Genomic DNA, 12,904 nt, shown 5'->3' on the forward strand with positions numbered 1-12,904 from the left:
TCTCTCGCTGTCATTCTGCGGAACAATTGAGCGCTTTCTTGGAACGGGGATGGATGATAATCCCCCCCACTGTCAGGCAAACGCTTGTGCGAGCGATAGGAGCGGGAGTAACAGGCGGGGGGGTGGGGGGGGGTTGCGTTTTGGAACGCACGCCTCCACTTGATAAAACTGACCTAAGAAATTGAGTTTGGGATTATTTTTTTTATGGAATTTTGCTCCTCAAAATCAGCTGACAACTCAAACAACAGTCATGAGAGTAGAAACAAAAATTTTTTTGGGGGGGGGGGGGGATTTTGAATCTTGATATCGATCCCCAGATTGCAATACATTTGATTTGTGTAAGATGGCGCTAAAAAGTCAAATGGAGCGAGAGAGGCAAAAGAATGGGACCAATCGTTCGGGATGTGTTTTATTAGCCGACGGACAATCTATCAGCTGCTAGAAAACGACATTAGCTTGTTTACTTTCAAAGTCAAGCTCAAAACAAGTTGCAGCTAGCTAGCAACAGCACTACAATTAGCATCAGGCATTCCACTACGAGCAAGGCTAGATTGCTTAACGAAGAAAACTCATTCAATTCCTCGACGGGCAATTGATCACCATCATCCGCCCTCTCGAATGCCCATCACGCTAAAGAAAACACGACGTTGCCCCCAATAATTATATTCACCGCGGTGGAGGTAAAAGTCAAGTACATTCATTCCAACAGAGCTAATTATACGCCTGCATGTAATGGATGCCATCATTATACCTTTTAAAAAAAACAGGGCGGCGTTAATGTCGCCCGGGTGCGAGCGAGGGAGCGCCCGGAGTTTGTCGATTCTGACGGCGAATCAAAGGAAGAAATGTCAAGACCCGCTTGGTGACATTTAAACCCGGCCCGCGCGTAAGCCTTGTCTAATTGAGCCTCGCCTCATTAGAATGACGCCAGATGAAAGATTTGCTTTGGAATTTATTTACATTCCGTGAACGTGGCGACTGCCGGGTGACATTTGAGGGCTGGACACATAATGAGCGCGCAGGAACGTTCGGCATATTCGCTGCCAGACAAAAAGGTGATGCGGTCAAATCGGCGTGATTGCGCTCGAGAACGGATAATGCTGACTGGAACGTTAATATAAGCGTCGTATACAATGTGTTAGGCGGCACGGCGGACACGTGGTTACTAGATAGCACATCTGCCTTACAGTTCTGAGGTTACGGGTTTAAATCTGAAAAAAAAAAAAAATAATTCTTCTAAAAACAGAAATAGCAAAAATCCACGAGCAGTTGACGCTACCCCAAAATGAACCTTAGTTGCCAAGCGATGGCAGCAAAGTTTTTTATTAGACGGACATTTGGCTTAAGAAAATAGGAACGTTTTTCAACGAACAACATAGAATCAGTTAAAGAAAACATTTATGAATAGTGAGTTGTGAATATGCGGGGAACAATGGAAGGCAGCGACGTGTTCATCGTGACTAAGAAAAAGCTAACACTTGGCCGATACAAACACTAAGTCATCAGAGGTGACAAATGCAGGTCCAGAAAGTATAAACGCAGCCACAGTTAGGCTTTAGCCACTGGTGCTAGCTAGCTAGCTAGCTAGCTCCCTAGCAGATAAACGAGCACGATGGTAAGTAGCTAGAGAGCTAGCTAGCTAGCACGAAAACGGAAACAATTAGCGATAAGGCTAAGGCCAAACTGTGGCAGGGTTTTTACTTTCTGGACCTGGATTTGCCACCTCTGTAAGTAATACTCTGAACATTAGCGTCAAATTAGCTTACTAGCATTTTCAGATTTTTTTTGCAATCATCTGCAATATTAAAAAATACGTTTTTTATCTAAACATGAAACTAATAAAAATGGGAGAGGCCTACTTTTCATTGAATGGAGACTATAGAAAAGCTAACATATCTTAGCCAACGATAGCAACTTATTTGTGTTCTAAAAAATGGTTTGATCTTTAAAGCGGGCGCCATTTTACATAAAGGTGAAAAACAAGTCTGACCATTAGTGTTAGCTAAAAAATGACTTTTTGCAAGTCATCTAAAAGTTTAAACACGGAGACGTAAACAGGAAATGTAACAGATGGCCCCCTTATTGCCTTCCCGCCATGTTTTATTGAGGTGATTATTGCCGATCATTTTTTCCTGCCTGAATCTTCCCGACTTATTTCCTCATTAAGCGCAGATGCAAAGTTCACCGGCGGATGTGTCGCCGTCACCGCGCCGGTCGGATGTGCCCTTCAAAGCTCACATCGGCATGTGCGCGTCGTCGTCCTCGCCGCCGCCGCCGCCGCCTCTGCGAGGCGGGCTAAAGCGTGGTTGGCATTCCGCTCAGCGCGGCGGATTTGATGAGGACGTCGCATTAAAAATGCATGCGCCTCATATGTTCTTTGGCCTTTGTCTCTCCAGCCGTGGGAAAGCAGCGGACACCGGTGACAAATAAGGACGAGGCTGACGCCGCACTCGTTTGTCAAGCGCGCCCCGCATCCCCGCTGATGGAGTGGGAGAGATACTGCCTCGCAAACCAGAAAAATGAGACATTATTTCCACAGTGCTGATTATTTCTATTGTGTAAGGTAGCGCTTACACGGCGAGCTCGAAGCATGAGGTAAGCGGACGCACTTAAGCCGCCAGCAGTTATCGCCACAGCACATTGTTTCTTTAATGACAGTGTGAATTCACGTTGTCTGCTACGTCAGCCACAATGCTGCGGTCACGCACGGATCGTTGCTCTCACTTGGCACGTTTAACTCGTTCAAACCCAAAAACGTGTAAACCTGTTTTTTAACACTTCTTCACTCCCAAAATTTATTTATATGTTGTTTTTTTTTAATGCAAGAGCATTGATGTAGCTTTTGACATGAAGAGGTGGCTTAAAGCAATGGTAGTTATGACCAAAAAAAAGGGCAAGCAGGTGGCAATAGAGTATAAGAGATCAGCCATGGCCATGTGGCAAAAAGCTGTTTGTGACAGTGTTTTCACCAGGAATGTGAATATTGATGAAACTGCAAAACGGAACACAGATACAAATATACATTTGTTTCCTGATGAAAGAAGATACTCTAGACTTCCTTTTGGTAGGTTGCATGCATTTATAGCAATAGAACACAATATTCTGTGGGCCTGGCAAAATTCGTCAAAATCCAGTAAAACGGCCGGGAGCAAAGAGGGTTGCTTCAGTGAAAAATGATAAATGAGTTAAAGGGAATGAGAGGAGCTGCTTCGATTGGTGGCGAACGGAGTCCGCTGTGTCCACGCCCACGGGAAAATACAGCCCTACGTGCCAAGTGGACTCAAAATGTCCGAGTGTGCGTCAACACTAAAATCCTAAGCAACGTTTTATGTTTCGTGAGTGGGAAGTGAAAGGGTGTTTCTAAAGGAAGCAGAAGACCCCCCCCCCCCTTCCAAATCTCAGGGGAAATTTGTTTTTGGAGTTTGAGCTCATGGAATCCATCACGTTGATGATGAATGCATAATTAATTCCCATCATTCCTGTAATCCCCTCCAGATCCAAGTCTGTGAAAATAACATGGTGGGCAGGCTGCGGCAAAAGGGCCAACGCATCCCAACTTCCAGCCATGACCCAAAGTCCAGCTCAAATCCCACCAATCATCGCCCCGTCCCACCGCTCACAGGTAAGAGTAGAAACCAAAACGTCGTACGCCAAACTAAGAAATCCAAAACGGAGACGTCGTTGCAATTTGCAGCGCCACGGGGACAGGGGTCACAAGATCTCTACCTCCTGGCTAGCCTGGCCATGCAAAGGTCACTGACCTCTAGAGCCAGGTCATCGTTTACCATAATAGTTATGAAAATATAGCTCACTGCCATCTCAGCATCTGCTCGCCTTTTCCTCACCGGATGCAAAACCGGTTACAAGGTTACAAAGTATTTACACAAATAAGTTGAGCGCGATCGATGAGACCCTCCGGGATGACGCCTCCCCGGAAGAATGCACAATCCCGCCGGCCCGCCCTCATTGGAGACGCAGATTGCGTCGGGCTGATCAATGAGAAGCGGCGCCGAGCCATCAATCTCGCCGAACGGGAAGGCGGCGGCATTAGCATGTATTAGCCGCCGTGTCCCGACAACGTCCTCTAAGTTGGCGGCAAGTGATCCCGCCCGCGGTGACACCGACACGCGCACCTGCGCCGGCGAGCGAGGACGGGGGGGTGGGGGTAGGGCGTCATTTCAAGACGGCGGGGACGTATCTGTGATCACGTCGCTGTCACCGCAAAAAAAGCCGCTTTGGGAAAATATCAACTCCTACACGTGTTACGGGGAGTTTATGAAAGATGAGCGTCACCTCTCAGCGACCTGCCGCGCGCATCGTGCGGGATTTACAGCAGTCGAGAGGATGCACAAATTCGGATGCCGACAAGCCGCGTCCGAGGGCCGCGTCCGGGAGGGGCCCCATCACTATTTGGGGCCCACTAAAGCAAATTCCAGATTCATGGGTTGGTTGTTTTCATTTGGGTGGAAAATCGGCACCAAAATTATACAAATACGTGGTCACTCTGCTTAAGTTCATTTTTTTAGATATCTGTGCTAAGCTCAACTTTTTATTAGATTTTTTTTTTACAGTATAAAGCACTTTAAATCAACCATGGCTGAATACACGGAGCAAAAAGTCATGTAATAAAGACGGGTAAAACAAAATATTACAAAATAAATTAAGAAATGTCACACAGTAGGTAGGTAAGCGAGTAAGTAAATAAATAAACACTTTCTATGAAATATAATTAAAATAAAAATAGTCAAATCTAGAAAAAATAATTTCTTGACCGATTTTTGTCATTTAAATTTTAAACTGTTCAGCTCATTTGCATTTTTTTTAAAATACATTTTCAGGGACAGTGAAATACTTTTAGTTGATGTTGATTATGGTTAACTTCCACATTTCTTGAGCGATTCCAGTCGTTTAAATTTTAAACTGTTCAGCTCATTTACAAAGTCAAATGTGTGTGCGTGAAAGTGCATTTTTCTTAACTCATTCACTGCCATTGACGGCTATAGATGTCAAAAATTCATTTGAATTATTTCTATTAGCTTAATATTTTTTCTACTTTTGTTAACACGAGTATGAAAAACTTTTTTTTTATTGTACAATTAGAACAGATATAAAATGTGTGATTAATCGTGAGTTAACTATTGAAGTTATGCGATTAAAATTTTAAAAAATGATCGCCTGACGCCCCGAATTTTTTATAATCTTTAAGTCGCGTCAGGCGATTACAATTTTTAATTAATAGTTAACTCACGATTAATCACACATTTTATATCTGTATTTCTAAAAAAAAAATAAAAAAATAAACCGAGGTTTTCAAACTCTTGTTAACAAAAGTGGAAAAAAATGTTCAACTGATAGAAATAGTTCAAATGAATTTTCGACGTCTATAGCCGTCAATGGCAGTGAATGAGTTAAAGGGACAGCGAGATATTTTTAGTTTCAGTTGATTATGGTTAACTTCCACATTTCTTGAGCGATGCCAGTGGTTTAAATTTTAAACTGTTCAGCTCATTTACAAGAGTCAGCAGTCCCATTCAAAATTTCCGCGGGAATTTTTCTAGTTAAAATAAAAATAGTCAAATCAAGAAAAAATAATAATAATAAAAATAATTGAATTTTTTTTAACCAGGTAAAGCAATTGGGAACAGATTCTCGTTTACAATAAAAAAAAAAAATCTAGTCAATGTTTTTTATGGTCATATGCTTAATTCCAAATAATGTAATAATAAATAATATTAATTAGTTATAAATTCCATTTTTTGTTGATTTAGATTTTTCATGTATGGCATTCTGGATTTTGAAGGACTTTTTCCGAATTGCGACTTGATGATGCGCTACGCTGCTCGTGTGTTTGCCAATTGAAGGAGGACGGCGGCGGCGTACGACGAAGCGGCGCGGTATCTTCAAAGCAAACATCAAAAGAAGCTCTTTGATCGTCACACTCACGGTGCGAACGTCACGTCTCGTCCAGGTTTTGCCGCCCCAGACTCCAACACCTTCTCCAATTGTGGCACGACAGGAACATCTGTTTTTTTGAAGGCGGCCAAACGGCCCCAAAAATAAAAGCCGGCGTGGGATGATAAATAATGCAGCCGTTTACAAACGACTTCATCCTCCGACGTTATTTGTAAGCTGCCAACTAGCTGAAGGCTCAGTGAAATGTCAGTTTGAGGGTTGAATATTAACAGCGGCGCCGGCTAATCTTTACTCCCGGGGGAGCGTCGGCTGCTGCGTACCTGCTAAAAAAAAAAAAAGCAAAGAATCCACATCCCCATCAGGGTGAGGTTGTAAAAGCAGTGGCTCAATATTTGGCCAAAATAAGACTTGACTGTCCGAGCTGTTTCTCAGGATCCAGACCCAAACATTTAAGATCTCAAGCATTCCTCGCTTACATAACAACAAATACGACGCTGCTGACTAATCTTGCTGCAGTAGGTTCATCTACAAAAAAAAAAAAAAAGCCTTAAAACAGTTGGGTTTTGGTTTTACACCAAACAACCACCCCCCCCCCCCAAAAAAAAAAAAAAAATTGGGTTGCTAGAAGTACTATCTCCTTATTTGAAAACGCGACCGAAAAATATTAGCACAAACAAAACACGAGTTTTTTTTCTCGAAAATTTGCGACTTTATAAAGTGGCAAATTTGCAAAAAAAAATTCTTGGAATACTGCCACCGCACTCTAAAAAATATATATTTATATTACGCCGTCGTACGGTTCCATTCAGTGCGCTCACATCTTTTAAATCAAAACCGACTTTCCGATTCAAATAATTTTTTTTGTTAGTCATACTACATCGCATTTATAAACATCCGCAACAATCTTTTTGTTTTTCTACATGGAAAATGTTATGTTTGCGTGTTGATGTGTCTCTGGAGTTGCATTTGTGTTTCTTGGGACCTTTAATGGTCACATACGAGCCACGTTCCGTACTGGCCTCCGCGTAACGACCTAAATGCCAAATTGAGATTTAAAAGCCGAAAACACAAACACTAATCCCCACGTTTTGTATTTTCAGGCCAGCTCAGGCGGCGGACGAAACGTCAACAACAACTTTTGGTAATTATCGGGCCGAAGTAATCAATTTCCATCAGCGGCGCTCCCTGCTGGCATTTAGGTTTTTGAGGTGGCGAGGATTTTGAGGAACGGGAATCGATGGGTGGCCTTCGGGATGTTTGATGCTTTGAAACAAAAAAAAAAAACGGGGCAAAAAAACACAAGACTTGAAAGAGCGGCTTATTGGAGCAACGCAGCTCGTTTATTTGGAGTCATCGCCGTCTTTGTGTTTGCTTTCGCATGCGTCAGGCCAATCAGCATCTGGTCTGCCCTCGTGCCCCCCGTTGGGTGATTTCTTGTATTTATTCCGTCTGGATTGTACTCTGTCTCCTGTGGCTCATTTGTTGTTGCTTTTTCTTCCCTGCCAACTTTTTTTTTCTTGTTTTTTTTTTTCTTACTCCTCCTTGGCAGGCTGCAGTTGTTCCACACGTTTTTTTAATAAAAGCTTGCTTTCCTTGTACAAGGTGAAAGCGTGCTCTCGTCGTCACGATGAAGTTGACATCTTATTCCGTTCGGTGGCAATTACGCCGCATTTCTCTGAAATGTTTCTTGAAATCCTCACAAATCCCCACAGCTGCTTTTTGTTTTGGACAAAACCAGCCATGAAAATCCAAGCGAGGACGCCGGACACAATTTGAATGGCAAGATGATTTTTCCAAGTGTTGTTTTTTTTTTTCTTCTTGGAGGTCAAACGCGCAGCCGAGCAATAATTTGCCCGAAGTGCGACGCTGGCTTCCAACTTTCCTATTAAGAGCAGGCAGGCCCTTCTTGTGTTTCTTTTTAACCTCGACAAGGCGACCAGAGCGAGAAAGCTCGCAAAAGCTATTACAACCCTCGCAGGCTCCGCGAGGACCGAGCCGGCGGCTCGTGGGGACACCTTGACATTAGCCCGCCAATTAGAAGGCAACAAAAAGTGTGTGCGTGTGTGTGTGTGTGTGTGCGTGTGTGTCTGTGTGTGCGTGCGGGGACATTCACGCGCAGGATGGCTTTTAATTCAATTTCCACAATGGGAGCTGGTCCAAGTTATACGTATGACGTCTTAATGTACACGTTTGCATTTTTGCAAAGTTATTCCTCTATTGATAGTTGAATTAGTAAAACGTAAATATGTGAATTTACATCAAAATTATACAGCGGTCCCGCTATTTTGCAATCTCTCTCTTTTTTTTAATTTTTTTTAAATATAGTCCAAAATGATTGTGTTCTGCCTCCCACTTTTTGCACTGTGAAAGAAAAAGTGAAAACGGGTATTTCAAGCTGAGCCTACTTTTTGATGAATCCTCTTCAATCCTGATTCTTATGCCAACAGAAAGCAAAGGTTGTAGATTCCTTTTTCAAATGTATATCGTTGAGCATAATCCTCAGAGTTTTTTTATGGGGGTGGAAATCTTTTGACTGTCTCACGGTTCGATTTTGATTTTTTAAATAATTTGATTGACAAGGATTTCTACTTAAATTTTTAGCTAATATATAGCTAATATAGCTAATGCTAATTAGCGCGCTACTCGCGGCACGTGTGACTCAAAAGTATGTATACAGAGAAGCATGTTAACATTACCTGTCGGCATTTGCTCTTCCTATGCTGCAAAAAAAAAAAAAAAACTTTTATTGGCGCAACTTGATCGTGACTTTTTTCTTCTACTCTCTAATGTGGCTACAATTTAACAGTGTATCAGAACGCGCGGGGCCACACTGCCCCCCAAGTGGCCAAATTGTGCACCACATGAACAGCGCTCCCAATAAAGGCGCACACAAACAAGGGCAAGATGAAGAAAATAATTTAAATAAAATCGATTTGGGGGCATTTAAAATCGAGTCGTACTAAATGAGAATCACGATTCTTATGAGAATCGTTTTTTTTTTGGCCACACCCCTAGTTTTTAAGTTTGAAAATAAATGTATTCGTTTAAGTGCCATAAATGCTCTAAAAACATCCTAATATATCACATATTTCACTTGCTTCTGATGGTCTGGAACAAAAACCCCGCGACGGAGGCAGGATGACCGCGTTTACTCTTTTCCGAATACCGCCGTCTCGTAACTTGCTTTGTCTCGCATTAATGCTGTTTTTAAACATGCAGCAACATTGCTAATGAAAATCAAGGCTTTATTGACGGAAACGTCGCAGCGTGTCATCTCCGCGTCTGGACCTCCGCATTCCGAGCTGGCCGCCGGCCCAGCGCGTACTTAGCATTCCGCCCGGCACATGCTGGGATGCGCTCCAAGTCGCCCGCCAGCACGCGTGCAAGCCGGCGAGCGAAGCGAGGTCGTCGGGCACATCTGTGATATGTCTGGAGTCGACATTAAATAACCAGCTTTGCGTTCGTGCCAACCAGAGGCGTATTTTTTTCCACTTTTGTTTTTTGAAACAAAATTTTTTAACGATTAAAAAAATAAAAGTTGTGGTAACAAAAAAAATAAATAAAACCAATATTAAAAGTAAATCTTATTCAAGCTCGACTTAATACTCCTAAACTCAAAAGTGGAGGCCAGTCAACGACAAAACGAAGTTGTTTATATTTTGAAGACCAGCCGTGCGCATTTGTATGCCGGAGAAAGCAACAATCGACATGAAACGACATCCGACTGCTGCCGGCGGGCGAGCTCGCCTCAAATCACAGCAAATAAGACGTCCGATTGGTTGTTATTATTCAATACGAGACATGCTTTCATGTTACTCTTACGGCTTGCGCTCCACTTCTTCCCTTCTGGAAATGTTTTCCCGGCAGGGGCAGAAAATGAATTTTCACGTAACAACGTAAGTAATGTGACATCCATAACTCGGCATCGGCGGCAGGCAGGTGGATCAGAACCGAGTCAAAGTCGGCGAGGCGAGCCGCGTTCCGTCCTGCCGGCGCAGCTGACTCGACGCTTCCTTCATTCCTTCCACACCAGCCGTCTTTGTCACGCCGCACTCCACATTCCGCATCCTGCTCGATTTGAGTATCGGCGACCTGCTGCGAAGGCGCTCGGGAGGGCCGAGACCTCTGCCAAGGCCCAAATGTTTATGTTCATTCGGGCTTTCGATTTCCTGCTTCACGGAAGTGCCTCCGATTTTCTCCGATTATCTAATCCATATGCTAGTACTACTTTGTAGCATCTACTTTTTAACGCCCCTTCTCAGTAATCCACGTGTGTGATGTCAGACACATTCAGTATCTCTGAGAGGGGAAGTGAAAAGGCTAAACTACTTATTTATGCTGACAGAGCTAACCTAAGACACTATAAACATTTTACAATTCATAGGCTCTCAATTGTTGCAGAAGCTCGAAGCCCGGGCTCTTAATCTTTTGAAAAGAAAATGCTGGTATTGAGAGGGTAAATTATGCTAGACAAAGTGCAATTTCGATAGAAATTGCGTGGGAATGCTGAAAAGCCGAATGCTAAGATTTGATGCATGTGCTTAAATCATTTCAGTGAAATTAGAATCCATTTCCTGATATGAGAGTCAGTTAGTTTCCATGTATATCACTTAGCATGGTGGCCGTGGATGTATTTGCAATGTACAGTTGCGGGTGGGATTTGAACCTGCGACCTGCTGGTTACTGGACAACACACTATGCCGACGGCAACTCCACCTGGGAATGATAATCGGTTGTGTGAATGGAAGTGGGCGTGGAAAGTGGGACTTAGAAAAAGTTCAATGTCCGTCTCATTGAAAACGAATGATGGAAAGTTGATATTTAACACTAAATTTGCGTGAAAACTGTACGTAATGCGGAATCACGAATAAAATGTATGTATGTATCGAATAAAATCGTAATCTCACTTAACTGAACCAAATCATTCCACTTAATAATTTATATTATTATATTTATATAAACCGTCCTTGAATATAGCATAGCATAGCATATGTGATGCTAACGCCCGTACACATGAACATTCGCATCAAAATGAGTGCCAGCTTTCCAATTGATCGTCACACGCCCCCCCCCCAAAAAAAAAGAAGTCTTTGCCGGACGTCCCCGAGCCTCAGGTGGACGAGCTCACGGCGGCGGAGGCGGCGTGTTGATGGATGGCGCCGATGCTTATCGGCCGCGCTGCGCTACACGCGCCTAATTGCAATTGATCTTCTTTTGCTGTAACATTAATCCTGTCGTTGCCGCCCGCCCGCCCGCGCCCGAACCGCTTTCAAAAAAAGCTCACTCATAAACGATGATGTCATCACATAAGCCCGCTAAACTCCTTAATTCAGCGGGAACCTCGTCAACCAACTGAGACAACATTTGCAAGCTCTACATTTACTCATCTTAATTGGCTACATTTTAGCAGCGCTGCTAATCGATATTTGCTAATGCGGTGCGCTGGGGAGTTGAAATTAGGATTTCAAGCAAGGGTTACGATTCTGCGCCGGATTCAATACATCAATGTACGGTTTTGCATCAGATGACCAAATTAAGGTTTCAAGTTCGGGTTTCAAGCCAGTGTTCGGGTTTGTAGTTGGGGTCTTCATTAAAGCTGGCAAAGTTTTCAAAACAGTTTCTGTTCTTAGGAGTTAGCTGACCTTTTTTTCTAGCTAGGAAAAGATTCAGGTGGTCAGAATCAGCACCGCGGGCCTCCGTTTGGAATAGGAATGGTTGAAGCTAGCTTGTTAAATCAAAGGAGCTACTGACAAGCTAACGGACTGAATTCTCATGACCTAAAAGCTTTAAGCTAATCATCTTTTATAAATATGGGAATGAAATGGCGCTAAATGTACAACATGGTTAAATTGATCTTGCCTAGCCAAGGGATCGACCCCCCTAAACCTCTGACTCTAGAACCGCCCCTGGACCGAACTGCAAATTCTAAACTAGCACTGAGCGCCGTCTTATCTGTTTGTCGCAATAAAACGCGTGCGCACGTGATGAATGCCCCCCCTAACGCTATGATGAACGACATTATGCAGCACTTTGTCAGGCACGGCTGCACGCCGCGCATTCTAAACGCCATCCCCGCAATAAAATGCCGGCCCGCCGCCATAATGACGCCGCTGCGGCCACAAGCGGTGGCAAGACTCGCCCACGGAGGGGGACAAAAATCGGCGGGAGGCCTTGAGAGAGGCCGCGCGGTAAATAAACCAGAGCTGAGACCAACGTGTCGGCGCTAATGAGCGCTCGCACGCGCCGGGGAGCTCGGGAGCAACGCCGGGAATGTGCGCGGGGACATAAACGAGTATCGATAACTTCGCGCCTGCCGTCGTCACATGCCTGATTATCGCAATTCTTTTTTTTTTTTCCTGAGAGAGCTCAGTATTGTTCATTCGGTCATTTTACCGATTCGACATGTCATCATCATTGCTCTCTCTTTTTATTGTTTTTATTTTGTATGTGTGTGAGTATGTGCATGTGCGCGTGCGTGTGGGTGCGTACTCATGAATTCACCTAAAACCTATTAAAAAATCCCATACCGTTCACCTAAACCGAATACTTGTCAGGAGACCCGAGGAAGGATCAAAGAAAGGAAAGGAAAGTGAAATCCAGCAATTCAGAAAGCACACATAGATAAGTCGTTTATAAAGATAACTAATGCAAAAAATAAAATATATATATATATATATATATATATATATATATATATATATATATATAATTATTTATTTTTTAAATAATAAAAATAATATGTTCTATGCAGCCCCACTAGTCTAAACAGGGCATTGTTTGCAAACATCACATGACCAAATCCAGAAGGCAGGTGAGCTGTGATTGGCCGTTACCTGAGCCCGCCCAGCACATGTGATGTCATTTTCAGTGGACAGCAAAAGTGTCAAAATGGCCGCCCACTGGGATGGATAAAAATGGGCGCTTCATTCTCATTCCTCAAATGCAATATTAATCAGAATGCCACGTTTCGACTCGCTGGGCTTTTTATTGT

General features: G+C 43.4%; 1 protein-coding gene across 2 annotated transcripts in view; it reads right to left on the reverse strand.

The window, feature by feature from the left end:
• The window catches only part of cdh19 (cadherin 19, type 2), a 123,302-nt gene that overhangs the window by 21,741 nt on the left and 88,657 nt on the right, over positions 1-12,904 (reverse strand). The window lies entirely within an intron of this gene.

Source organism: Vanacampus margaritifer, chromosome 20, assembly GCF_051991255.1.
Source record: "Vanacampus margaritifer isolate UIUO_Vmar chromosome 20, RoL_Vmar_1.0, whole genome shotgun sequence".
Classification (NCBI taxonomy): domain Eukaryota; kingdom Metazoa; phylum Chordata; class Actinopteri; order Syngnathiformes; family Syngnathidae; genus Vanacampus; species Vanacampus margaritifer.